General features: G+C 43.8%; 1 protein-coding gene across 2 annotated transcripts in view; it reads left to right on the top strand.

Annotated features, from left to right (window-relative positions):
• Nucleotides 1–3,173: 3,173 nt before the first annotated feature.
• The window catches only part of plxna1a (plexin A1a), a 279,597-nt gene continuing 255,577 nt past the window's right edge, over nucleotides 3,174–27,193 (top strand). For both annotated transcript variants that reach the window (XM_036988338.1, XM_036988339.1), the window contains exon 1: nucleotides 3,174–3,297. The gene's annotated coding sequence lies outside the window, so the exon portion shown is untranslated. The remainder of the gene's footprint in view (nucleotides 3,298–27,193) is intronic.

Here is a 27,193-nt window from a genome sequence, read left to right as displayed (position 1 = left end):
AGTGGATCATTATTAAGCCTCTGATTCTAAATTGATTCTAAGTTAAATTGTATGATGTGGAAGGACTGAAGATGCAAATTACTTTGTAGATTGAAAACAATTGTGTGAATTAACAACCTGCCTAAATGACTAAACACACACACGCACAAGCACGGACACACACTCTACAGTACAAAAGCAGCGGCACATCAACGAGATGACCACATCCCGTCCTACACCCCAACGGCCTACATGAAAACGCACTTCCGCCCCGTCATCACTAATGTGGTAACCCACAGTATTATCCAATATTCACAGGGGAAAATAAAGATGATTTCAGGGGCTCAGCTCCGCTATCAAGCCAGCCACACTTGGGTTTATGTACCATGCAGAACTGAGCTGCCAGCCAGCCTGCCACACAATATGTGATACTATACTGAAGCTCTATCAAATAGATTATGTCAAACGATCTCTTTATAGAGTGAAATAAAACCAGATCAAAAATGGATTTGGATTATTCTGAGTGTAAGTCTGTGGATGTCTGTGCTAGCATTTGTGAGAGGCTCTGTGTAATCATGACGTGTATACCGGTATGTGTAAAAATGAATGATAATCTGCAACTGGGGGAGTGCAAGAAAACCTTGGCAGTGAGTGAGTCTGTGGGTCATCTGTGAGTTGGATGTTTTTGAATTGTGTATGGCTCAGAAAGAGTGACCTTTTTCAAATTCGGGGAAATATAATTGTTAACAGACATGTTAGTCACCAGCAGATCTGACGTCCTCCATCCTCATCATCTGGTCACTTTTGATGTTCTTTGTGAAGAACCTGAACAGGAGAGGGACACTCCTGGTCAAGAGTCAGTTCCATCAGTTGCTGGATTTGTGAGAAAATTTGTGAGAAAATCAATTTCTTGGAAATGTTCTTACGCTATTTTTTATGTTTCTCCTTAAGAATAAATTAGAATCTTTAAAATAAACTTATTGGTAATGTTGTTAATTCCAAGATAGCTAAACCATTGTCTTAAACTCAGGGCAGTGAGAGAAGAAGCTCATGAAAGCAAATGAACTTGTTTAATAAGCTTCATCTGAAAGTTTCATTATTCAGTAGTTTAAACCCAATAACATGTTTTAGAGCAGTAATCTCAGTATGAAATATGCTAACATGATTGCCATTGCTAGCTAGATAGCTAAATTGGTTGCCTAGCAACAATAATTTTAAGAAGATTCATAAGAAAATCATTAAATCTTGAGATATTGTTAGGGAATTGTTCTTACGAACTATCTTATGAACTTCTTGTTTTTTTCTTAATTAATAAGCTTCTTAAGTTTTTGCATAAGAAGTGTTTTGTGAATCTGGGCCCAGGTGTGTTTAATTTAGGCAATCACCGAAATGATGCCTAGATGATGTGGTGCCTAGTTGGAACAAAATCCTGCAGTATCTACAGCACTCCAGGAACAAGGTTGTCTACCCTTGCCATAAGAGAATCCTTTTTGGTTCCAGGTAGAACCATTTTTGGTTCAGGTAGAACCCTTTTGGGTTCCATGCGGAACCCTCTGTGGAAAGGCTTCATGAACATGGAACCATTGTTCCCTCTAAGCTGCGTGCGGGAGCACAGCTCCCCCAGGACTGCCATGCAGAAGAAATATCAGCCCCCGTGGGGAAAGAACGAAATTGAACTTCACTCTACTTTCTAGAGTTTTCCCCGTTAGTTAACACTATCAATGTTTCCCTTTAGTGTGTGAATTGAGATTGAATCAACGCAATATTAGCCACTTCAATGAAACATACCGAAACAAAACAAACTACACAAGACTTAGTATCCAAAACTAAATTTGAGTAGGATTGGAGTAGGATTCTACACAGACCAGTGTGACATAACCAATCAGGTGCTCCAGTAGGCCTATACGCAAATAGACCGTTGCCATATATGGATCCATGCCATTCACTTTAAACTGGACTGTGTTTACACCATGAGATCAAAGCAAGAGCTGCATGTAGCCATGTGTGCACATTATTAGCCCAGTTATAAATCATTTGTAGTCAGCAATGGGGGAGTATTTGCTTCCTACAAGAGCATAAATCCTGTACATTTCTATAAATCTTTGAAAAGCAAGTCAGTCAGGCAGAGGGTAGCATAATTCATCTGATTCTCTGTAATAATGGTATGAGAATAATAATACATTTTATTTTGTAAAGTGGTTTCTTGATCAAACAACACAACAATATTTTCAGTCACCTCCTTGTCTGAAAGACAAGTGGATAAACAGTTTAATTTCAAGCCTTGCATGTTTTCTTTTAAGTCTCATGGAATGTAGGCCTACAATGAACACCACACATTGGCTGCTACTGTAGCCTGAATGATAGAATAGCTATTTCCATGTTCAAATGTTATGGGATGCATTTTCTCCATTGTTTTTGATGGTAGGCCCTATGTTAGGCCTACATGATGATCAAATAGCCACAGTAGCCTACTTGGCCACTGTTAAAACTGTAACTTATTGCGGGTACAGCCTCAGTGTTCACAGTAAACGTGCTTTCAGAGAGCTGACATTTGCTCTGTGCCGAAAAAAATTGAGGGAACATTGCATGGAACACAAAACAGTTCTTCCTGGAACCAAAAATGGTTCTTCAAAGGGTTATCCTATGAGGATAGCCGAAGAACCCGTTTTGGTTCTCGATGGCACTTTTTCCCCAAAGAGAATACATTCCACTAAAGCAGTTTCCTAACACAGAGGGCATTTAAATCAGTTTCAGCTCTTCGGGTGAAGAGGGGAACAGGCTAGCCATATACTGAACGCAATCCTCAATGATAACTCTCTGCTCCTTTATTCAATAAAAAATCCTGCATTTTACGGAAATTATCGTTCCTCTTGTGCCTACCTTTACCTCCCGTGGTCGTGAGACAACGTATGGCGACCATTAGACACTAATAGGCTACATTAGACTATTATGTTGGAATGGTTTAACATCATGAAAAATTATCTTCAATCAATCAGTGTTTGTAAAGAATTCTGACAGACGACGTTGCCCTATTACAGAGCTTTCGAATCCAGTGGTCACTACCGTGCCTAACGCTGCCACCTACATGCGGTAGGCGGCGACGCGACCAAGCAGACAGCGGCCGCGCGCATTCCTGCGGCTCAGAACGAGGCTGACTTTCTATCCAGAGCTCACCGCATACCGCTCCATTCATGCTGTGAGAAGCTCAAGACTCGGAACTCGGAGCTTTGGACGAGTATCGTGACAGCCGTGGAAATGTCTGCAAGTTTAAGATTTTAATCATGCTGAGGAAAACAAACCCCAAGATCACAATTATCCGTAAGTAGAGCAAAACTTTTCTGCAACAACTTGATTTACATTGCGGTTATTACAGTGTAATTTGTAGCGTAGTCCGTGGCTCCATTGAGTGACATTCCTTCTCTCTCCCCCAATGCTTCCCCCCGATGTTTCTATTCGTCGTGTCGTCGTATCAGTATAATTCGGATAGGCAAACGAGGACTCAATGAATGCGGATCTGGGGGATCGTTTTAGTTCAAGTATCTGCGATCTCTCAGTTTATTCAGGTTTGGGCACACCGCATTCTTTGCCAAAATGATTTAACGACATATTTGATATCATTGGCAAGTTGGTGAAGTCGACCAGTTACATTGTACGTGCCGAATGCATACAAGTAGCCTATCAAGCAGTCGTGTGTAGGCTTCATAGCTGGGGCGTTATCTCACATGCTTAATGCATACAGGTTAATAAAATAGGAGCTCAACGAAATTAATTGTCAACTCCATAACTTGCACAGATAGAGCTTGAGGTTTGCCACCGTATCATTGCCTGGAGAAAAATGAAAAATAAAATGGCAATTTATTGAAGTCATTTTCAAAGCTTTGACATGTCTTGGTGCGGGTGTATCCCATCTCATCAACATGCGCTGACACTTTAATGTCATCTTATGAAGTTTTGACACTGAATTCGTAGGTGACGGCTGGTTGGGCGATGTTGGATGTAGGTTAGCCTGTGCAATTCATTTAGATGCCGGAAAAAAATTGATAAAAGTGGTGGCCTATGACTATGCTGGAACGTGTTGCTCGAAAATAACATTGTCCACTTTAGACTCTCCGTCCAGGCTAATGCTTGATGGGAATGTAATTGGATGTTGTTGCTGAACGCATATTAGTGTTCAGACATCAGTGTGCCTATGAGATTCTTCTTGAAATGTGAGTCCTTGCATTTCCTCATTTATTTGGGAATTAACCATGGTGTTAGCGTTCCGTTTTTAGCTGTTATCAGTGGGCTATGTAGGAGGCTATGTAGCCTCTACTGGCTCTCATTCATTATTTTGAACCTTATTCTAAGTAGATAGAATAGTCTATTGATATGTTGTCGCATTTTTAGGATTCCCTATCGCAGTGTGTTTGGGTTTGTAGCCTACATGCATGCGGTGCTGGCCGTGGGTGTGCACCCATAATCTCTATTGATGTTCTTCCCACTCCCACAGCATATGCACCATTGGTAGGTTTATATCGCCTAATGTGTAAATAAATAGGCTACTATATGTAATTACATTTTTATTAGGATTGTATAGCCTACTGGTAGGTTATGTGATAAAGGGGATGCAAATGTGTTTTTAGGCTAAGCATAACCAAACAGTCACTCTTCTTATTATGGGAGCCTTATTGGAGTACTCCATACACTACCGCCCAAGTTTTGTTTAGCCTGCACTGTGGATTAGATAGCCTGTTTATTGGTAGGCCTTACTCATAAATAGCACAATGTGGATGCCAGGCTATAATAAGCCATCACTGGATGTAACAACCTTTATAGGCTATTCCTCCTCAATTTTCAATATTTACAATAATTTTGATTTAATTTGTACAGACATCTGTTAGATGTCAGCGCATTCATCTTGCTGAAAAAGTGAGCGATATGGGGGGGGGGGCTGCAGTTTTATAGATACAGTGCATTCGGAAAGTTTTCAGACCTCTTGACTTTTTCCATATTTTGTTACATTACAACCTTCTTCTAAAATCGTTTTTTAAATTTTTATTCCTCACACAATACCCCATTTATTTTGTAACTTTTTTAATATAATTGTATTATTTGTATATATATTTTTTTAACCTTTATTTAACTAGGCAAGTCAGTTTTAAGAACAAATTGAATAATGAGTAAAAACTTAACTTAACTTTAAATTTTATTTTATTTTTTACAAATGTATTAAAAATAAAAAACAGAAATACATTTTTTACATAAGTATTCAGACCCTTTGCTATGAGACTCAAAATTGAGATCAGGTGCATCCTGTTTCCATTGATCACCCTTGAGATGTTTCTACAACTTGATTGGAGTCCACCTGTGGTAAATTAAATTGATTGGACATGATTTGGAAAGGCACACACCTGTCTATATAAGGTCCCACCGTTGACAGTGCATGTCAGAGCAAAAACCAAGCAATGACGTAGAAGGAATTGTCCATAGAGCTCCGAGACAGGATTGTGTCGAGGCACAGATCTGGGGAAGGGTACCAAAACATTTCTGCAAGATTGAAGGTCCCCAAGAATACAGTGGCCTCCATCATTCTTAAATGGAAGAAGTTTGGAACCACCAAGACTCTTCCTAGAGCTGAATGTAATGCATAGGCTACAGTAGCCTACAATCTGCACATTTTTACAGTTGAAGTCAGAAGTTTACATACACTTAGGTTGGAGTCATTAAAACTCGTTTTTCAACCATTCTACAAATTTCTTGTTAACAAACTATAGTTTTGGCAAGTCGGTTAGGGCATCTACTTTGTGCATGACACAAGTAATTTTTCCAACAATTGTTTACAGGCAGATTTTTTCACTGGTAATTCACTGTATCACAATTCCAGTGGGTCAGAAGTTTACATACACTAAGTTGACTGTTCCTTTAAACAGCTTGGACAATTCCAGAAAATGATGTCATGGCTTTAGAAGCTTCTGATAGGCTAATTGAAATCATTTGAGTCAATTGGAGGTGTACATGTGGATGTATTTCAAGTCCTACCTTCAAACTCAGTGCCCCTTTGCTTGACATCATGGGAAAATCAAAAGAAATCAGCCAAGACCTCAGAAAGATTATTGTAGACCTCCACAAGTCTGGTTCATCCGTGGGAGCAATTTCCAAACGCCCGAAGGTACCACCACGTTCATCTGTACAAACAATATATAAACAAACAAAAGTATAAACACCATGGGACCACGCAGCCGTCATACCGCTCAGGAAGGAGACGCGTTCTGTCTCCTAGAGATGAACATACTTTGGTGCGAAAAGTGCAAATCAATCCCAGAACAACAGCAAAGGATATTGTGAAGATGCTGGAGGGAACAGGTACAAAAGTATCTATATCCACAGTAAAACGAGTCCTATATCGACATAACCTGAAAGGCCGCTAAGCAAGGAAGAAGCCACTGCTCCAAAACCGCCATAAAAAAGCCAGACTACGGTTTGCAACTGCACATGGGGACAAAGATCGTACTTTTTGTCCTCTGGTCTGATGAAACAAAAATAGAACTGTTTGGCCATAATGACCATTGTTATGTTTGGAGGAAAAAGGGGTGGCTTACAAGCCAAGAACACCATCCCAACCATAAAGCACGGGGGTGGCAGCATCATGTTGTGGAGGTGCTTTGCTGCAGGAGGGACTGGTGCACTTCACAAAATCCGATGATATCATGAGGAGGGGAAATTCTGTGGATATATTGAAGCAACATCTCACGACATCAGTCAGGAAGTTAAAGCTTGGTCGCAAATGGGTCTTCCAAATGGACAATGACCCCAAGCATTCTTCCAAAGTTGTGGCAAAATGGCTTAAGGACAACATAGTCAAGGTATTGGAGTGGCCATCACAACACCCTGTCCTCAATCCCATAGACAATTTGTGGGCAGAAGTGAAAAAGCGTGTGCGAGCAAACCTACAAACCTGACTCAGTTACACCAGCTCTGTCAGGAGGAATGGGCCAAAATTCAGCCAACTTATTGTGGGAAGCTTGTGGAAGGCTACCCGAAACGTTTGACCCAAGTTAAACAATTTAAAGGCAATGCTACCAAATACTAATTGAGTGTATGTAAACTTCTGGCCCACTGGGAATGTGATGAAAGAAATAAAAGCTGAAATAAATCCTTCTCTTTACTATTATTCTGACATTTCACATTCTTAAAATAAAGTGGTGATCCTAACTGACCTAAGACAGGGCATTTTTACTATGATTAAATGTCAGGAATTGTGAAAAACAGAGTTTAAATGTATTTGGCTAAGGTGTATGTAAAGTTCCGACTTCAACTTCAACTGTATATATATATGGCTTTATTTTTTTTTTTTAGGAAAACTCTTAATGTCTTGCAATTAAAAACATGTATCCACAGGGCAGAGAGAAAAGTGTGCAGTTTTATTGATACAGTGCATTCGGAAAGTATTCAGACCTCTTGACTTTTCCACATTTTGTTACGTTACAGCCTTGTTCTAAAATCAAACTGCACACAATTCCCCATAATGAAGCGAAAACAGTTTTCACGTTTTTTTTTTTTACAATTTATTGTGAAAACCAAGCCATGAGGTGGAAGGAATTGTTCATAGAGCTCTGAGACAGGATTGTGTTGAGTCACAGATCTGGGGAAGGGTACCAAAAATGTCTGCAGCATTGAAGGGCCGCAAAAACACAATGGCCACCATCATTCTTAAATTGAAGAAGTTTGTAACTCCCAAGACTCTTCCTAGAGTTGGCCGCCCGGCCAAACTGAGCAATCGGGGGAGAAGGGCCTTGGTCAGGGAGGTGACCAAGAACCCGGTGGTCACTCTGACAGAGCTCCATAGTTCCTCTGTGGAGAGGGGAGAACCTTCCAGAAGGACAACCATCTCTACAGCACTCCACCAATCAGGTCTTTATGGTAGAGTGGCCAGACGGAAGCCACTCCTCAGAAAAAGGCAGATGACAACCCACTTGGAGTTTGCCAAAAGGCACCTAAAGGACTCTCAGACCATGAGAAACAAGATTCTCTGGTCTGATGAAACCAAGATTGAACTATTTGGCCTGAATGCCAAGCTTCACGTCTAGAGGAAACCAGGCATCGCTCAACACCTGGCCAATACCATCCCTACGATGAAGCATGATGGTGGCAGCATCATGCTATAGGGATGTTTCGCTACAAATACCTAGGTATCTGGTTAGACTGTAAACTCTCCTTCCAGACTCACATTAAGCATCTCCAATCCAAAATTAAATCTACAATCGGCTTCCTATTTCACAACAAAGCATCCTTCACTCATGCTGCCAAACATACCCTAGTAAAACTAACTATCCTACCGATCCTTGACTTCGGCGATGTCATTTACAAAATAGCCTCCAGCACTCTACTCAGCAAATTGGATGCAGTCTATCACAGTGCCATCCGTTTTGTCACCAAAGCCCCATATACTACCCACCACTGCGACCTGTATGCTCCCGTTTGTTGGCCCTCGCTTCATATCCATCGCCAAACCCACTGGCTCTAGGTCATCTATAAGTCGTTGCTAGGTAAAGCCCTGCCTTATCTCAGCTCACTGGTCACCATAGTAGCATCCACCCACAGCACGCTCTCCAGCAGGTATATTTCACTGGTACCCCCAAAGCCAATTCCTCGTTTGGCCTCCTTTCCTTCTAGTTCTCTGCTGCCAATGACTTGAACGAACTGCAAAAATCACTGAAGCTGGAGACTCATATCAGCTCACAGATCACTGCACCTGTACATAGACAATCTGTAAATAGCCCATCCAACTACCTCATCACCATATTGTTATTTATTTTATTTATTTTTGCTCCTTTGCACCCCAGTACCGCTACTTGCACGCTCATGTTTATTCCATGTGTAACTCTGTGTTGTTGTCTGTTGTCACACTGCTTTGCTTTATCTTGGCCAGGTTGCAGTTGTAAATGAGAATTTGTTCTCAACTAACCTACCTGGTTAAATAAGGTGGAATAAAAAAACATAAAAAAAAACATTTTTCAGTGGCATGAACTGGGAGACTAGTCAGCTTGAGATGATCTACAGTTTATTATAAAAAAAAATGTAAATCTGTTTTTGCTCTGTCATTATGGGTATTGTTTGTAAGTTGATTGAGGGAAAAAAAACAGTGAAGGGGTCTATATACTTTCCAAATGCACTGTAATGTCACGCTATTCTTAATATTTTGTCATTAGGCTGTGAGAAAATGTTTCTGTTTTAAAGCAAATTTCCTGCAATTCTAAACAGTTTGCCATGGCCTGTGACACAACATGGACTCAGGGGTGGACGTAACATAGTAAATGTAAATCTGAGACTCTCTGACTCGTATGATACAGTATGTTATAAATTCCAAAATGTTAGCTAGGTGGCTAATGCTAATGTTAGCTAGGTGGCTAACGTTATCTATGCTAGGTGTTAGCGGTTAAGGTTAGGGTTAAGCTTAGAAATTAAGTTAGGGGAAGGGTTAGCTAACATGCTAACTATTTGTGAAATAGTTAAAAAGTAGTAAGTTGTCCGTGATGAGATTTAAAAATGCAACCATTGGTTTACTAGACGTTCACGTTATTTAACATAAAATACAGAAATATCTAATTTACTTAAGTATTCACACCCCTGAGTCAATCCATTTTAGAATCACCTTTGGCAGTCATAACATCTGTGATTCTTTCTAGGTAAGTTTCTAACAGCTTTGTCCACCTGGATTGTACAATATTTGCACATTATTCTTTACAAAATTATTCTAGCTCTGTTACATTGCTTGTTGATCATTGCTAGACAGCCATTTTCAAGTAGATTTACTTCAAAACTGTAACTATGCCCTTTCAGGTTATTGTCCTGCTGAAATGTGAATTTGTCTCCCAGTGTCTGTTGGAAGGCACACGGAATCAGGTTTTCCTCTAGGATTCTTCCTGTGCTTAGCTCTATTCCATTTATTTTTATCCTAAAAAAACTCCCTAGTCCTTGCCGACAAGCACACCCATAACATGATGCATCCACCACCATGCTTGAAAATATGAAGAGTGGTACTCAGTGATTTGTTGTGTTGGATTTGCCCCAAACATAATGCTTTGTATTCAGGACATAACGTTCATTGCTTTGCTACATTTTTTTGCAGTTTTACTTTAGTGCCTTATTGCAAACAGGATGCATATTTTGGAATATTTGTATTCTCTACAGGCTTTCTTCTTTTCACTCTGCCATTTAGGTTAGTATAGTGGTGTAACTACAATGTTGTTGATCAATCCTCAGTTTTCTCCTATCACAGCCATTAAACTCTGTAACTGTCTTAAAGTCACCATTGACCTCTTGGTGAAATCCCTGAGTGGTTTCCTTCCTCTCCGGCAACTGAGTTAGGAAGGACCCCTGTATCTTTGTGTGACTGGGTGTATTGATACACCATCCAAAGTGTAATTAATAACTTCACCATGTTCAAACGGATATTCAATGTGTGCTTTTTTATTTTTACCCTTCTACCAACAGGTAGCCTTTGTGTGGCTTTGAAAAACCTCCCTCATCTTTGTGGTTGAATCTGTGTTTGAAATTCACTGCTCGACTGAGGGACCTTACAGATAATTGCATTTGTGGGGTACAGGGAGGAGGTAGTCATTCAAAAATCATGTTAAACACTATTATTGCACACAGAGTGAGTCCATGCAACTTTTTTTTTGTCTTCGTTACGTGAGGAATCACTCAATGTCATTGTTAATCAATTACTGATGATTCATTGAAATAGTTATTTTCACCTAGCCTGTTTGAAATGTTTTGTTAAGATATAGAATTAATCTCAATAATAACAAACTATTCTTTGGTTATTTTTGTCCCCTTTTTTCACTATCCTCTCTTTCAAGGCTGGTCTGTCAGGGATAGTGGAGCTTTTAAGTCTGAAATGTTTTGAAGCTGGCTTTGCTGTAAAAGGGCACCTAAATCAAAGGGACAGAGATTGAAATAGGTTCTCTTTCAAAATGTTCAGGGGGAAAATGACAGGTGCAGAAAATGGAGGAGACCGAAGTGTCCAATGTGTTCTGATCAAACTCACAGTATGTTTAGAAAACAGGCTCTAACTCAGTGATTAGTATTCAGTTTTATTTTTGCCACAGCAAGTATGCCGTTTGTTTTCTCAAATTCAATTTGAATATTTAGTGGATGGCCTGCAAGGTTTTGTCAGGAATAAACACCCTTTTATTAGTACTTATTCCTCAAAGCTCCTTTCTCTACAAAACATGTGTTTTGATTGTTGTCCATACAGTGCATGTGGCTCAAAGAGGACCGGTCCATTCCATGTTATTGGAGTAGTAAACCACTGTCAGTATCCCTGCAACAGCACCCTGGCAGATCGTCACCATTGTCCCTTGCCTGGCTACCCACCCACATCTCTCCGGCCAACTGACGTTTCTTTTCCACAAGTCTACATTTGCCTCCCTCCCCGACAATTTCTAGAACTCTAACACATTGTGATCCTTCTGATTGGTCCCTGAAACCGATGGGTTGGGCCTACGTGTTGTCAACTTTGATACTCTGATTGGTTAGATTTGTTAGAGACCATCCAATCACTTATTCATTTGTTTTTGACAATGCCCCTCATTTTGTTGTCACACAACCCAATTCAACGTCTATTCCACATTGGTTGAATGTAATTTCATTGAAATGACGTGGAAACAACGGTGATTCAACCAGTGTGTGCCCAGTGTGAAATTCTTCAAGGATGGCAGTAGGTAGCTATCGATAGAGCAGCGGAAATAAATTCAGGGTGAGTCGTCAGGCAACATCTCCCATCATCCTTCACAATTCACATCATATTATAGCCCTGGGCCATGGCCAAATTAGTTTTTTTCCTCACATAGTTTTGAGACACATCTCCTATCCTGATCCGCTGTTTTCCTTGGCTAGCAGAAAAGAGGAGAGGTGAGGGGAGGGGAGGAGGGGAGAGGGGAGGAGAGGAAGGGCTTTCCTGGGATGACGAGTCTGATGGTGACTACGACAGTGACAGTGTGGGCAGGTGCCTGGGAACATCTTAGTCAGCATGCATAACACTCCTCCTGATTAGGACACTGGCTTGCCCACCTCATTTTGTTGAGTGCTTAGTCAAAGGCAAAAATGTCTCTGTGTGTGGTGTGTGTGCGTGTGTGCGTGTGTGCGTGTGTGTGTGTGTGTGTGTGTGTGTGTGTGTATGAGCACACATACCTCTAAGTGGAAGTTATTATTACACTACTCCAATAATAATAAGGCTGTTCCAATGACCTTGGAGTGGTTTGATAACATAGTGCTAGCCTAGCCCTATCAGGACTCAGTGTTCTTATCTGGACTAGTGTTCTAACGCACTCTGCTGTTGGCTCTGTATAGCAGCTCAGAGACGGGTCTGGACTGGGTACCGAGGCCTCAAGGCCAGTATGCCCCCCTGTCTAGCTCAGATGCTTCGAACCTCCTAGTGGGAGGGAGCTTTGCACCTGAAAAGACCCTCTCCCCCTACCCCCACCGCTACTACTCCAGGATCCTTCTCTGTTTCAATATCAGCATATCTCTCAGCCTTATCAGTCCGTAGATCCAGGCTAACACATATACACTACCATCTGCTGCCTGCTATCTCCTATCATTAGCTTTTGCTGTTGTAGCATTCTGTGAGAGGAGGCTGTAGAAATGCATGGAGATGAATTCACTCAACTCATTTCCTGACTTATGCTGTTTTATCTTTCCAAATGTATTTTGAAGAGTGTTTGTTTAGTGATCTCAGCTGAGACTAGCTGAGGAAGCTCTGCTCCAGGCAGGTCGGGGTTCCTAATGAGAACACCGCCACACTAAGACATTTGCTGCTACATACTGTGTGTGTGTGTGTGTCTACATTGTGTGTGTGTGTGTTTACACTGTGTGTGTCTACACTGTTAGTGTGTGTGTGTGTGTGTGTGTGTACAGTGTGTGTGTGTACAGTGTGTGTGTGTACAGCCTTCTATGAATTATTCCCTGTTGAGAAACTAAAGTAAAGTCAGTAGTTTATTCTTTGAAAGAACTCAGCATTATTCGTATGTGTTGCTAATTTACTACTATTACTTCTAGATCTTTATTTTGTCATTTTCTCTCTCCTCTCCGATATACTGCATTAAGTCTATTACCAGGCTGCTGCTCTGTGTACAGAGGGCTGTGAATAATTCAGCAGGCCAGGTCAGGTCTGTAAGTAAGACTAATAGAGAGTGTGGCTCACAGGACGAGCCTGGCCCTGGGGAGGCCCGGTGGTAAGGACACCACTAGTCCAACAAATCATCTCTCTGTGGGGACAGGACAGGGAGGACAGACCTTGTTTCTGGAGGGAGGAGAGGGGAGCGTAGAGGGGGTGTTCCCCCAACACTAGCCTCCCTCAGCTGAGTCCCTCCTCAGTCCCTAGTTCACCCCCTGTCGGAGTACTGTGGCTGAAACGGCCTTGTGTTTATTTGTTTATCACCACAAGGATTCACACTTCCCCGCAGCAGCAGCAACCCCCTTACGTTCCCTTCCCCCTGTCTGTCTGTCTGTCTGTGGCTATTGTCCTTCCTTCCCTGTGGTGTTTGCCTCAGTGCTGAAGTGACTGACATCTGGTGTCATCACAACACTAGAAGTGTCGAGGGATGCTGTCTTCAGAAGGGGATATGGGCCTGGGAAACAGGGTGAGGGGTAGCTTGTTAACCACTCTCACAGCTCTGGGGCCTCTTTCTCTAGGTCTCTATCCTTCCCTGTCAGATACATTGTTTAGGCTCTAATGACATGGGACCAACTGTGTGTGAGGTGTGGTTGAGTTCTGGTCCATATGTGGTCATGTCCTCTGACAGCATTCTCCACTGTCTTTTGGACGAGCAGTGTGTGAGGTGAGCTGTGGTTGAGTTCTTGTCCAGATGTCATGTTTTCTGACCGAGGTCTATACTGACATTGGACCAGCAGTGTGTGAGGTGTGGTGGGGTTCTGGTCCAAATACGGTCTTGTCCTAAGACAGTGGTCTCTACTGATATCTGCAGTGCAGACCAAGGAGGGGTGAAGTGGTGAAGTGCAGACTGCTGTTCGTTCAGTAATCTCCTAATTAATACCCCATTAAAGGATTTGAATTAGCCTATTGATCTGTCTGGGAGGGATGGGTTATCCTGCAAACCGCAACATGCAGGAAAAGGATATTTCCCTTCTCCCTTTGTTTAACTCATGTATTTATTCATGGCTTTGTCCTGCTCCTCCTGATGTATCACGGTGCAGTCCTAAGCCCCCTGCTCGCTGCCGCCACAAGGCCTGAGACGGTCATAGGGTTTGCAATCCTTGCCTCCATGTCTGAGCAGAGGAGCTCCCAGTCCCATGCATCTGATGGACAGTTGGCCAGGCCAAGGCTATACTTTTCCAGATCTCTATGTGTGGGATTACTCTCTCCACACACACACACACACACACACACACACACACACACACACACACACACACACACACACAGACACACAGACACACACACAGACACACACACACACAGACACACACACACACACAGACACACACCCAGACACACACACACACACACACACACACACACACACACACACACACACACACACACACACACACACACACAGCAAAATGGTACCACCATGCATCGCCGGAGGAATGTGTGAAAACGTGCACCCCTTCTGTGGGGATGTGAAAGAGTTAAGTGAAAGGTCAAAATAAAGAGTGCCATTTTTCAATGTTACCATTCTGGGTGACCTATAATTTACCAGGCCTTCACGGATTGGGTTCTCAGATCCTCAAAAGATTCTACAGCTGCACCATCAAGAGCATCACTGCCTGGTAGGGCAACTGCTCGGCCTCCGACCGCAAGGCACTACAGAGGGTAGTGCGTACGGCCCAGTACATCACTGGGGCCAAGCTTCCTGCCATCCAGGACCTCTACACCAGGCAGTGTCAGACGAAGACCTTAAAAATTGTCAAAGACTCCAGCCACTCTAGTCATAGACTGTTCTCTCTGCTACAGCACGGCAAGCGGTACCGGAGCACCAAGTCTAGGTCCAAAAGGCTTCTTAACAGCTTCTACCCCCAAGCCATACGACTTCTGAACAGCTAATCAAAGGGCTACCCAGACCCCTCTTTTACCATGCTGCTACTCTCTGTTTATAATCTATGCATAGTCACTTTAACTCTACCTACATGTACATATTACCTCAATTACCTCAACTAACCGGTGCCCCCGCACATTGACTCTGTACCTGTACCCCCTGTATATAGCCTCGCTTGCTATTTTACTGTTGCTCTTTAATTATTTGTTACTTTTGTCTTCAATTTTTTTACTTAATACTTATTTTTTTTTAAATTCTTAACTTCCTTAAAGCATTGTTGGTTAAGGGTTTGTATAAGTAAGCATTTCACTGTAAGGTTGTAAGCATTTCACTGTAAGGTTGTAAGCATTTCACTGTAAGGTTGTAAGCATTTCACTGTAAGGTTGTAAGCATTTCACTGTAAGGTTGTAAGCATTTCACTGTAAGGTTGTAAGCATTTCACTGTAAGGTGAAGGTGTTGTATTTGGCACATGTGACAAATAGCATTTGATTTGATTTGATTAACACAGCTTCTTCAACACCACTGGCTGTTCTGTGTCGCTGAGCAACGCTCTGCTCTAGTTTAGTAGTTAACTGGTGTTGCTATGACATGCAGGGATGTAGCACCAGCCCAGGCAGTCTTCTGTGTTCCTGTAACGTGCTGGTTGGACATGGTGTGGAGAGAAGCCAGTCAGTGATGGTGTGGAGGGGGAGGAGGAGTGAGTCATGGGCTGAGAAACATGGCCTGTTCTAGGGAACATCGGCAGTGTGATTCCTTTAGCAGACCTGGTGTGTGCAGACGTTACCCAGCAGGCTTTGAAGCCCACTTCTCCCCCCTCTCCTTCCCCCTCTCTCTGCCTGTCAGAATGGCCTGCTCTGGAAATGATTATACTGGCAGCCCAATGAAGGCCCTGGCCTGCTGTGGGTCCCGGGCCGGGGTCAGGGTTCACATTCCTTCCTCCTGATGAGATTCTCTTCACATGTTTCCCTGCTGACCATCATAGTTCAGGGGAGAAGGAGAACAGACCAGCTGTGTGCCTCTGGCTGTCTCTGTATGGGAGGTGGTTTCAGGATGTGTGTTTGTTTACCTGCATTTCAGTTGGTCACCTACTGCCACATTAGACCTCAATCACATTACAGTGGAACTGTGCTGACGATTGTCAGATGTTTTCCCCCTGGTAGCAACATTTAAAAAAAATCCACGATAGAAATAAATGAGTGAAAAGAGATCAATTCAGGGCCGCATGAAGCTTAATTGGCCCATCTCAGCATTTCAGACTACAGCTGGCATCGGCAAACTAAGAATTTTGACAATTACAGACAAGGTGCTATTTTGTTGTTGGACATACAAAAGCATGGGTGTTTGACTTACCCAGGCACTGCTGGCAGGCGTCCTCCTGTACTCTTAGCACATGTTTTCCACATTTCACAGCTTGGAAAGGAAAGAGAGAGACGCTAGCCAGCCTCAAACTGGGGCGGTCATGGTAGAATGATGTAGCTAGTTCTCATTGCCATCAGTCGCTTGTTTATTTGTGAAAGAACTAACGGCAGTGTTTCTCCGATGTATCATTGGGGCGTGACAGCCATGCCATGGCAGCATGACGATGAGGAGAGGAGGAGAGGATGACTGTTAACCATTACTAACTACCCCCCTCAGCCTCAGCCCCCAGCCCCCAGCCTCAGTCCTCAGCCTCAGCCTCAGCCCCCAGCCCCCAGCCCCCAGCCCCCAGCCTCAGTCCCCAGCCTCAGCCTCAGCCTCAGCCTCAGCCCCCAGCCTCAGTCCCCAGCCTCAGCCTCAGCCCCCAGCCCCCAGCCTCAGCCCCCAGCCTCAGCCTCAGCCCCCAGCCTCAGTCCCCAGCCTCAGCCTCAGCCCCCAGTCCCCAGCCTCAGCCTCAGCCCCCAGTCCCCAGCCTCAGCCTCAGCCCCCAGTCCCCAGCCTCAGCCTCAGCCCCTAGCCCCCAGCCCCCAGTCCCCAGCCTCAGCCTCAGCCCCCAGTCCCCAGCCTCAGCCTCAGCCCCCAGTCCCCAGCCTCAGCCTCAGCCCCCAGCCCCCAGCCCCCAGTCCCCAGCCTCAGCCTCAGCCTCAGCCCCCAGCCCCCAGCCTCAGTCCCCAGCCTCAGCCTCAGCCCAAACAGCTGTCAGCCTTAGAAATCCTCCGGCCCGCTGCAGTGGTTCAGGGATCAATGGTCACTGGAGCAGAATGTAGCTTTAAGTTTAGCAGGGGCTTAGCACATCACTCACTCCAGGGGATTTTTAGGAAAGTGAAGTGGTTGATACTGAGACGGCCACAAAGTGAGATGAAGAGATTTCTGTCAGTAAATGTAAACTTCTCTCTTTGCAATCTTTTGAGCTCTTTTTACGCGTCTGTGTATGTGTTTCTATTTATATCTCTGTGTGTTTGTGTATGTCTGTCTGTCTGTGTATGACTGAGTGAGGAGAAACAGCTTTACACCCGTGACAGATGATGTGTGTGACTGAGTGAGTGTGTGTTCCAGCTTTGTCCCACTGACCTTGGTCCCTGTGTAATTTGACAGTGTGATCCCATCTCAAGTTGGGGGTTTTGTGTTGGTCATTACATATAGAGCTTTGTGTCCGCCTGCTAACCCCAGGCCTGATAAGAGAGATCTATTTGAGATTGTTTGGATTCACAGCTCTGCAGAGATATGCAGGGTATGATCCACAGCAGCCCTCTCACAGGCTCCACTCTCACTAACCCAGGACCCCTTTGTCTGTTGGCCTTTAGGATGCTGAAGGACCCCAGTCCCAGTCATGGATGACTGATTTGTTTTACTGTGGGATAGTAGCTAGTACGACAGCTGTTCAGAGGGGGGGGGGGGGGGGTTGTGTGCACATAGGGGACTGTTTACATGACTCTGTATAGTCTACTTGACTGTGTCCATGTGTGTTTGTCTTAGAGTGTTTTCTTAAGGTCAATCCTCTCCTAACCCTAGCTAGTTTTATGGACTCCACAGCCATTCTTCCCTGTTTCCCTGAGGCGTGCGTGGCTGCAAGACTCCTGTGATGAGTGGATCTCTTGGGCCGGGAGGAAGAGAGAGCAGGCCAGGGACAATGGCTCTGACTCTGTTTATGTCAGGGCCACCAATACGTCGCCATGTCAGGAGGGCTTTCTTATGAACTGTTATAACCCAAATGAATCCTGTTGTGTACAACTAACACAGCAATAGAGAGACTTGGGGAATAATATGTTGGTTTACGTAAAATCCTGTTTTTGTTGCGAGTCTCCTGAATGTTTGCTCAGTGATTAGTGGGGGTGTTGATGTCCTGTCCCAGTTGGCTCCAGATGTGCAACAACTCACAGACAGAGAGCCGTGGAGACTGGTGATGCTGGTGGAACAAGAAGCTCAGGGTGTCTGTTCTGTTTCTGCACCCCCCCCCCCCTCCCCCAAGTAATCATTCACTAGAGTAGATTCCACTAAATTCCTCCAGTAATGTGGTAGTACAACTTAATCCTAGATGTAAATGAGTGTCAGTACATTAATGTGGTATAGACCCAGACAGATGGCTATATTATCCAGGCTTATATTCCCCAGTGGGCCACGGCTGTTTATACTTCAGAGGTGTACTGAATTTACGTAATTGCTTGATTGGATGAATTGCCTGAATTACCAGCCTTTACCACATATCAGAGGCTACCAACCTGACAGAGATCAACCCCCCTCCACCCCTTCGCCCTCGTGCAGCTCCAATAGAGTGTTATTCCCCCAGGGATGGTAGAGGCGCAGGGGTCAGTAAAGGCCCTAAAGGAAACAGGCATGTTCTTTCTGTTCCTCTTTTATTTATTATTACAATAAGCGCTATAAGGCGTGGAGCCATGCTAACCCTATCTCCTTACATAGCTGGAATGCTTTCAGGCCCTGCACTAATCAGAACCACAACCACAGCAGCTAGAGCAGCCCCATGCCAGAAAGCCCAGAAGGATTCCCTTACAAACCTCCACAGTCCTGATGGATTCACTTGCAAACCTCCACAGTCCTGAATCTTTCCCATACAAACCTCCACAGTCCTGAAAGATTCCCATACAAACCTCCACAGTCCTGAAGGATTCCCTTACAAACCTCCACAGTCCTGATGGATTCACTTGCAAACCTCCACAGTCCTGAAGGATTCCCATACAAACCCCCACAGCCCTGAAGGGTTCCCTTACAAACCCCCACAGCTCTGAAGGGTTCCCTTACAAACCGCCACAGCCCTGAAGGATTCCCTTACAAACCCCCACAGCCCTGAAGGGTTCCCTTACAAACCGCCACAGCCCTGAAGGATTCCTTTACAAACCCCCACAGCCCTGAAGGGTTCCCTTACAAACCGCCACAGCCCTGAAGGATTCCCTTACAAACCCCCACAGCCCTGAAGGATTCCCTTACAAACCGCCACAGCCCTGAAGGATTCCCTTACAAACCCCCACAGCCCTGAAGGGTCCTCTATGGTCGATCACTGTCACAATAGTGTATTACTCCTAGATGGAGTAATGCACTTTTCCATTTTAAAATGGACTGGTCCTCTATGGGTGACATTCAGTTTCACTCAGCCATTGGTCTATATTAGTTTAATCTCTTAACATGTCCTTTGAAAAGCAAGCATGGTTAATACCAGGGCACATAGTCAGAGCACAGAGGGCAGAGGAGAGAGGGGAGGAGGATGTAGATTTAAAAACACTATATATACAAAAGTATGTGGACACCCTTTCAAATTAGTGGATTCGGTTATTTCAGCCACACCCATTGTTGACAGGTGTATAAAGTCGAGCACACAACCATGCTATCTCCATAGACAAACATTGTCAGTAGAATGGCCTTACTGAAGAGCTCAGTGACTTTCAATGTCGCACCTTCATAGGCTGACACCTTTCCAACAAGTCAGTTATTAAAATTTCTGCCCTGCTAGAGCTGGCCCGGTCAACTGTAAGTGCTGTTATTATGAAGTGGAAATGTCTAGTGGTAGGTCACAAAAGCTCACAGAACGGGACCGCAGAGTGCTGAAGCACGTAAGCGCGTAAAAATCGTCTGTTCCCGGTTGCAACACTCACCACCTAGTTCCAAACTGCCTCTGGAAGCAACGACAGCACAAGAACTGTTCGTCGGAAGTAGCCGCATACAAACCTAAGATCACCATGCGCAATGCCAAGCATCAGCTGGAGTGGTGTAAAGCTCGTCGTTATTGTACTCTGGAGCAGTGGAAACGCGTTCTCTGGAGTGATGAATTACGCTTCATCATCTGGCAGTCCGACGGACAAGTCTGGGTTTAGCGAATGCCAGGAGAATGCTACCACAATGCCCCAATGCATAGTGCCAACTGTAAAGTTTGGTGGAGGAGAAATAATGGTTTGGGGTTGTTTTTCATGGTTCGGGCTTGGCCCCTTAGTTCCAGTGAAGGGAAATCTTGACGCTACAGCATACAATGACATTCTAGACGATTCTGTGCTTCCAACTTTGTGGAAACAGTTTGTTGAAGGCCTTTTCCTGTTTCAGCATGATATTGCCCCTGTGCACAAAGCGAGGTCCATACAGAAATGGTTTGTTGAGATGGGTGTGGAAGAACTTGACTGGCCTTCACAGAGTCCTGACCTCAAGCCCACCAAACACTTTTGGGATGAATTGGAACTCCGACTGCAAGCCAGGCCTAAACGCCCAACATCAGTGTCCGACCTCACTGATGCTCTTGTAGCTAAATGGAAACGCAGAAATGTAAATCTAGAGGTAAGCCTTCCTGGAAAAGTGGATGCTGTTATAGCAGCAAAGGGGGATCAAGTCCATATTAATGCCCATGATTTAGGAATGAGATGTTTGATGAGCAGGTGTCCACATACTTTTTGCCATGTAGTGTATTTTCCCTCTACTCACATCTGACCAGCCATCTGCACATTAATGAGGAATTACATTTATATTAAAGATGCAAATGTAGCCTTTAAAAGAGATTGAAACGCTGAGCGGAAGTGTGCGTGGCGGGTACTTTATCTGGGTGCTCTGTTCATTAGCCTGGTGTAATTGTGTTATCACAAACTCAGGCGGCAGGAACTGAAAAGGTCACCGGAGCGCCGGGGATGACACGGAGGTGTTCACACAGACTGATGCACACAAACGCTGGAGCGCACACACACATGCACGTACATACGCACAGACGCACTCACGCACACGCACACACACACACACACACACACACACACACACACACACACACACACACACACACACACACACACACACACACACACACACACACACTTTTAGAAGCTATTATTCCCCTTTAGACTTTGACCCTGCATTCAAAATGAATGTCCTTCTTCCAATGGAATTAGGTGCATCATGGTGTGCCTGCGCCTGTGTGTGTGTGTGTTTGAATGTGTGTGTTTGTGTGTCCATCCCAGTGTATGTGTCCCCCCCTGTGTGTACGTGTCTGCTCACCTCAAGTGGCAGCATTTAATCAAGCATGTCACTCCTCTCTGAGCTCTTAAGCTAGAACCTGAATGTCTGCTTCTTAATATCCTGTTGTATGAATCATGTGTGTGACTTGGAGATGCATAGGAACAACATAATCATCTACGGTAGTGAAGAGAGCCATAGGAACATTCCAGATAGCCTGGTGCTGTGCTGTTTCACAGTGAAACCATACCCTCCCTGTTGTAGCTGATAGCAGGATGAAAACTAAACAACAACATTGGCTCAGTGAGGTGAGGTAGTGAGGCTACCTTCTGCATGAACACATCTACAGTTGGAAGCTTGCCTGGTAACCTGCTCCCGCTCCTCCTCTCCTCTCTTCCTCCCCCTCAGCGGTTGTCCTCCCTTGTTTCCTCCTCTCCGAGGGTGTGTCATAAAGGTGGCTACTGGTTGTAACTGATCTGTGCTGCTGCAGTCTGTCAAACAGGTCTACTCTCCCTCCCTGCAGTCTGTCAAACAGGTCTACTCTCCCTCCCTGCAGTCTGTCAAACAGGTCTACTGTCTCCCTCCCTATGTGTGTGTGTCTCCCGCTCAGTGTCATAACATATTTTCAGTATATCTAATATATATAGTATATATAGTGCAATTGGGAATGTAGTTACGTTACAGCCTTATTCTAACATTGATTAAATTACCCCCGCCCCATCACACACAATACCACGTAATGAAAAAGCAAAAACAAGTTTTTAGAAATGTTTGCAAATGTATAAAATAAAACTTTACTCAGTACTTTGTTGAAGCACCTTTAGCAGTGACTACAGCCTCGAGTCTTCTTGGGTATGACACTACAAGCTTGGCACACCTGTATTTGGGGAGTTTCTCCCATTCTTCTCTGCAGATCCTCTTTCGCTGCACAGCTATTTTCAGGTCTCTCGAAGAGATCTGGCTCTGGCTGGGCCACTCAAGGACATTCAGAGACACTCCTGCATTGTCTAGGCTGTGTGCTTAGGGTCATTGTCCTGTTGGTAGGTGAACCTTCGCTCCCATTCTGAGGTCCTGAGTCCTCTGAAGCAGGTTTTCATCAAGGATCTCTCTGTACTTTGCTTCGTTCATCTTTCCCTCGATCCTGACTAGTCCCCCAGTCCCCACAGCATGATTCAATCTTGGTTTCATCTCCTTGACCCTTGTTGCTCAGTTTGGCCGGGCAGCCATCTCTAGGAAGAGTCTTGGTGGTTCCAAACTTCTTCCATTTTAGAATGATGCAGGCCAATGTGTTCTTGGGGACCGTCAATGCTGCAGACATTTTTTGGTATCCTTCCCCAGTTCTGTGCCTCGATACAATTCCTTCGACCTCATGGCTTGGTTTTTGCTCTGACATGCACTGTCAACTGTGGGACCTTATATAGACAGGTGTGCCTTTACAAATCATGTCCAATTAATTGAACTTACCACAGCTGGACTCCAATCAAGTTGTAGAAACATCTCAAGGGTGATCAATGGAAACAGGATGTGCCTGAGCTTAATTTCGAGTCTCATAGCAAAGGGTCTGAATACTGAATACTTTATTTTTTAATCGATTAAGTTGAGATTTTTTTTGTCACTGGCTTACTCACAATAACCCATTGTGTCAAAGTGGAGTTCTGTTTTTCACATTTTTTTACAAATTAATTATAAATGAAAAGCTGAAATGTCTTGAGTCAATAAGTATTCAACCCCTTTGTTATGGCAAGCCTAAATAAACAAATGTGATTAACAAGTCACGTAATGAGTTGCATGGACTCACTCTGTGTGCAATAATAGTGTTTAACATGATTTTTGAATGACTACCTCATCTCTGTACCCCACACATACAATTATCTGTAAGGTCCCTCGGTCGAGCAGTGAATTTCAAATGCAGGTTCAACCACAAAGACCAAAGGAGGTTTCCCATCTCCCGGTGTCTGGTGGAAAGCAGACTATACCAGGTTGTCCACTAGGATTTTGCCTGTGCTTAGCTACATTTCATTTCTTTCTTTATTTTTATTCTGTACAGGCGTCCTTCTTTTCACTCTGTCAATTAGGTTAGTATTGTGTAGTGTTGTTGATTCATTCTCAGTTTTCTCCTATCACAGCCATTACACTCTGCAACTGTTTAAAAGTCACCATTGGCTAAAATCCCTGAGTGGTTTCCTTCCTCTCTGGTGACAGAGTTAGGAAGGACGCCTGTATCTTTGTCGTGACTGGGTGGATTGATACACCATCCAAAGTGTAATTAATAACTTCACCGTGCTCAAGGGGATATTCAATGTCTGCTTTTTTAAGACCTATCTTCCAATAGGTGCCATTCTTTGCGAGTCATTGGAAAACCTCCCTGGTCTTCGTGGTTTAATCTGTGTTTGAAATTTACTGCTCGACTGAGGGAGATATGTGTGGGGTACAGAGACGAGGTAGTCATTCAAAAATTATGTTAAACACTATTATTGCACACAGAGTGAGTCCATGCAACTTATTATGTGACTGGTTAAGCACACTTTTATTCCTGAACTTATTGAGGCTTGTCATAATAAAGAAATAGCTTTACATTTTCTATGAATTTGTAAAAATGTGTAAAAACATAATTCCCCTTTTACAGGATAGAGTATTGTGTGTGTGGGCCAGTGAGGGGAGGTAGTGAGGATACCTTCTGCATGAACACATCTACAGTTGGAAAACCGTGATTATTTTGGGATTATCAAACCGAAACCAAACCGACCTTAAAAAGCGCTATTACTCAGCACTAGTACTGTTCTTAGAGTTTTACCCAGAAACATTCACTGCTGTAATCACTGCCAAATGTGATTCTAACATGCATTGACTAAGGGGCATGAATACTTTAAATTAGCAAACATTTCTGGGATACTGTGTGTAGATGGGTGAGGAAGAAAATCTATTTAATCCATTTTGAATTCAGGCTGTAACACAACAAAATGTGGAATAAGTCAAGGGGTATGAATACTTTCTGAAGGCACTGTGCAAACCCATACATCCCTAAACCAATGCATACAAACACTTACTCTAACCCTAAACCTAATTATATCCCTAACCTTAACCCTGACCCCTTACTCTAACCCTAAACCTAATTATATCCCTAACCTTAACTCCGACCCCTTACTCTAACCCTAAACCTAATTATATCCCTAACCTTAACCCTGACCCCTTACTCTAACCCTAAACCTAATTATATCCCTAACCTTAACCCTGACCCCTTACTCTAACCCTAAACCTAATTATATCCCTAACCTTAACCCTGACCCCTTACTCTAACCCTAAACCTAATTATATCCCTAACCTTAACCCTGACCCTTTACTCTAACCCTAAACCTAATTATATCCCTAACCTTAACCCTGACCCCTTACTCTAACCCTAAACCTAATTACATCCCTAACCTTAACCCCGACCCCTTACTCTAACCCTAAACCTAATTATATCCCTAACCTTAACCCTGACCCCTTACTCTAACCCTAAACCTAATTATATCCCTGACCCCTAACTCTAACCCTAAACCTAATTATATCCCTAACCTTAACCCCGACCCCTTACTCTAACCCTAAACCTAATTATATCCCTGAGCTTAACCCTGACCCCTTACTCTAACCCTAAACCTAATTATATCCCTAACCTTAACCCTGACCCCTTACTCTAACCCTAAACCTAATTATATCCCTAACCTTAACCCTGACCCCTTACTCTAACCCTAAACCTAATTATATCCCTGACCCCTAACTCTAACCCTAAACCTAATTATATCCCTAACCTTAACCCCGACCCCTTACTCTAACCCTAAACCTAATTATATCCCTGAGCTTAACCCTGACCCCTTACTCTAACCCTAAACCTAATTATATCCCTAACCTTAACCCTGACCCCTTACGCTAACCCTAAACCTAATTATATCCCTAACCTTAACCCTGACCCCTTACTCTAACCCTAAACCTAATTATATCCCTAACTTTAACCCTGACCCCTTACTCTAACCCTAAACCTAATTATATCCCTAACCTTAACCCTGACCCCTTACTCTAACCCTAAACCTAATTATATCCATAACCTTAACCCTGACCCCTTACTCTAACCCTAAACCTAATTATATCCCTAACCTTAACCCTGACCCCTTACTCTAACCCTAAACCTAATTATATCCCTAACCTTAACCCTGACCTCTTACTCTAACCCTAAACCTAATTATATCCCTAACCTTAACCCCGACCCCTTACTCTAACCCTAAACCTAATTATATCCCTAACCTTAACCCTGACCCCTTACTCTAACCCTAAACCTAATTATATCCCTAACCTTAACCCCGACCCCTTACTCTAACCCTAAACCTAATTATATCCCTAACCTTAACCCTGACCCCTTACTCTAACCCCTAACCATAATTGTATCCCTAAACTTAACCCCTAAGCTTAAAATAAATAGCCTTTGCCCTCATGCAGATATGGCAGATGTCCCCATGAGAGACAATTGTCCTTGCTTAACAATCCTTGTGGGGTCTTTTGGAGATTTTAGGTCCCCACAAGGATAGAAGAACCAACACACACACACATACACACACACACACACACACACACACACACACACACACACACACACACACACACACACACACACACACAGAGACACACACACACACTCACACACACTTAAGTAAATAGGCCAGTGAGTGGAGAATGCACAGTGCCTGAGGATGTGATCTAGTACTGGGAATGTGTGCTGAAAAACCTAGCTGCTCTCCCTCACAGGCCTTGTTCTGGGATTTGAAATCCCTCTGACTGTATGCTAAAGAGAATCCCTGAAGTGTTTTTAAGTGCTTCTAAAATCCCAGAAATGTTGTATTTTATCATGGAATTTGCTGTAGATAATCGAAGCTGGCTCCAAACTGCAGTGTGGTAATTGTGCTATTTAAGAAAATGAGTTGGTCCTGTTAGGCTTGTATTGCTCGGTCAAAAGTCGGCTCTCAGCCTGTATCAGGGATCGCTTCCCTCTCATCAGACAGAGAGAGAGGTAAAGGGAGGGAGAGAGACTGAGCGAGGGAGAGAGGGAGAGGGAGAAGAGGGATAGAGAAGGAGGAAAAGAGTGAGAGAGAACACTTCTATACTTCTGCCATGCACAAATGGAAAGTGGATGTAGATGCCCAGCCTTCAGGGAAGAATAAGGGTATTTGTCTTCTTTTGTACTTCAGTTAATGCAATTGAAACTGGTTTTCTGCATGCTGTGGAGCTTTAACTCCTGCTATAAAATGAGGTCATTGTCAGAAATGTATTAGACTATCCAAAGAGAGAGGGTGTTGACTCTGTCTATTCCGCAGGAGGGTGGCTTCTTTACTGCTATATCTCCCAGGCTCTACCACACTCATATCACATTGTTATTAGGTAACATACCAACGACAACACATGTTTGGGGACTATGTAAATGCATGGTATGGTGTATGGTATTGGCAGTGTTTGAATGTCGCTTTTGAGTGCATGTGGGTGCATACAATGCAAGAAACTGTTGGTTTCTAGAATGATTGATCTATCCCATTCTCAGTCGCCAGCTAGTTGGTTTTGCAGTGCTGTGTGACTGCTGTGCTCCTGCAGTGTGATAGCTTTGGACTCTACCTTCCCTGGGAAGTCAGGCGACCGTGGATTTTAAGCAGCCAGACCAAATACCCAGGCTAGGCAGTCTCCTTTATAGCTTTCTCCTTGAAGTGCCTTAGAGTTTATTATGACACTGCCATCTTCACAGAGACACAGTTTGTTGTTTTTTAGGAGTGCATTCCCACAGCACAGTGGTCACAGG

This window comes from Oncorhynchus mykiss, chromosome 9 (genome assembly GCF_013265735.2).
Source record: "Oncorhynchus mykiss isolate Arlee chromosome 9, USDA_OmykA_1.1, whole genome shotgun sequence".
NCBI classification, from domain to species: Eukaryota; Metazoa; Chordata; class Actinopteri; order Salmoniformes; family Salmonidae; genus Oncorhynchus; species Oncorhynchus mykiss.
Note: the sequence above shows the minus strand (reverse complement) of the source record. Positions and strands in the feature narration are given on the sequence as shown.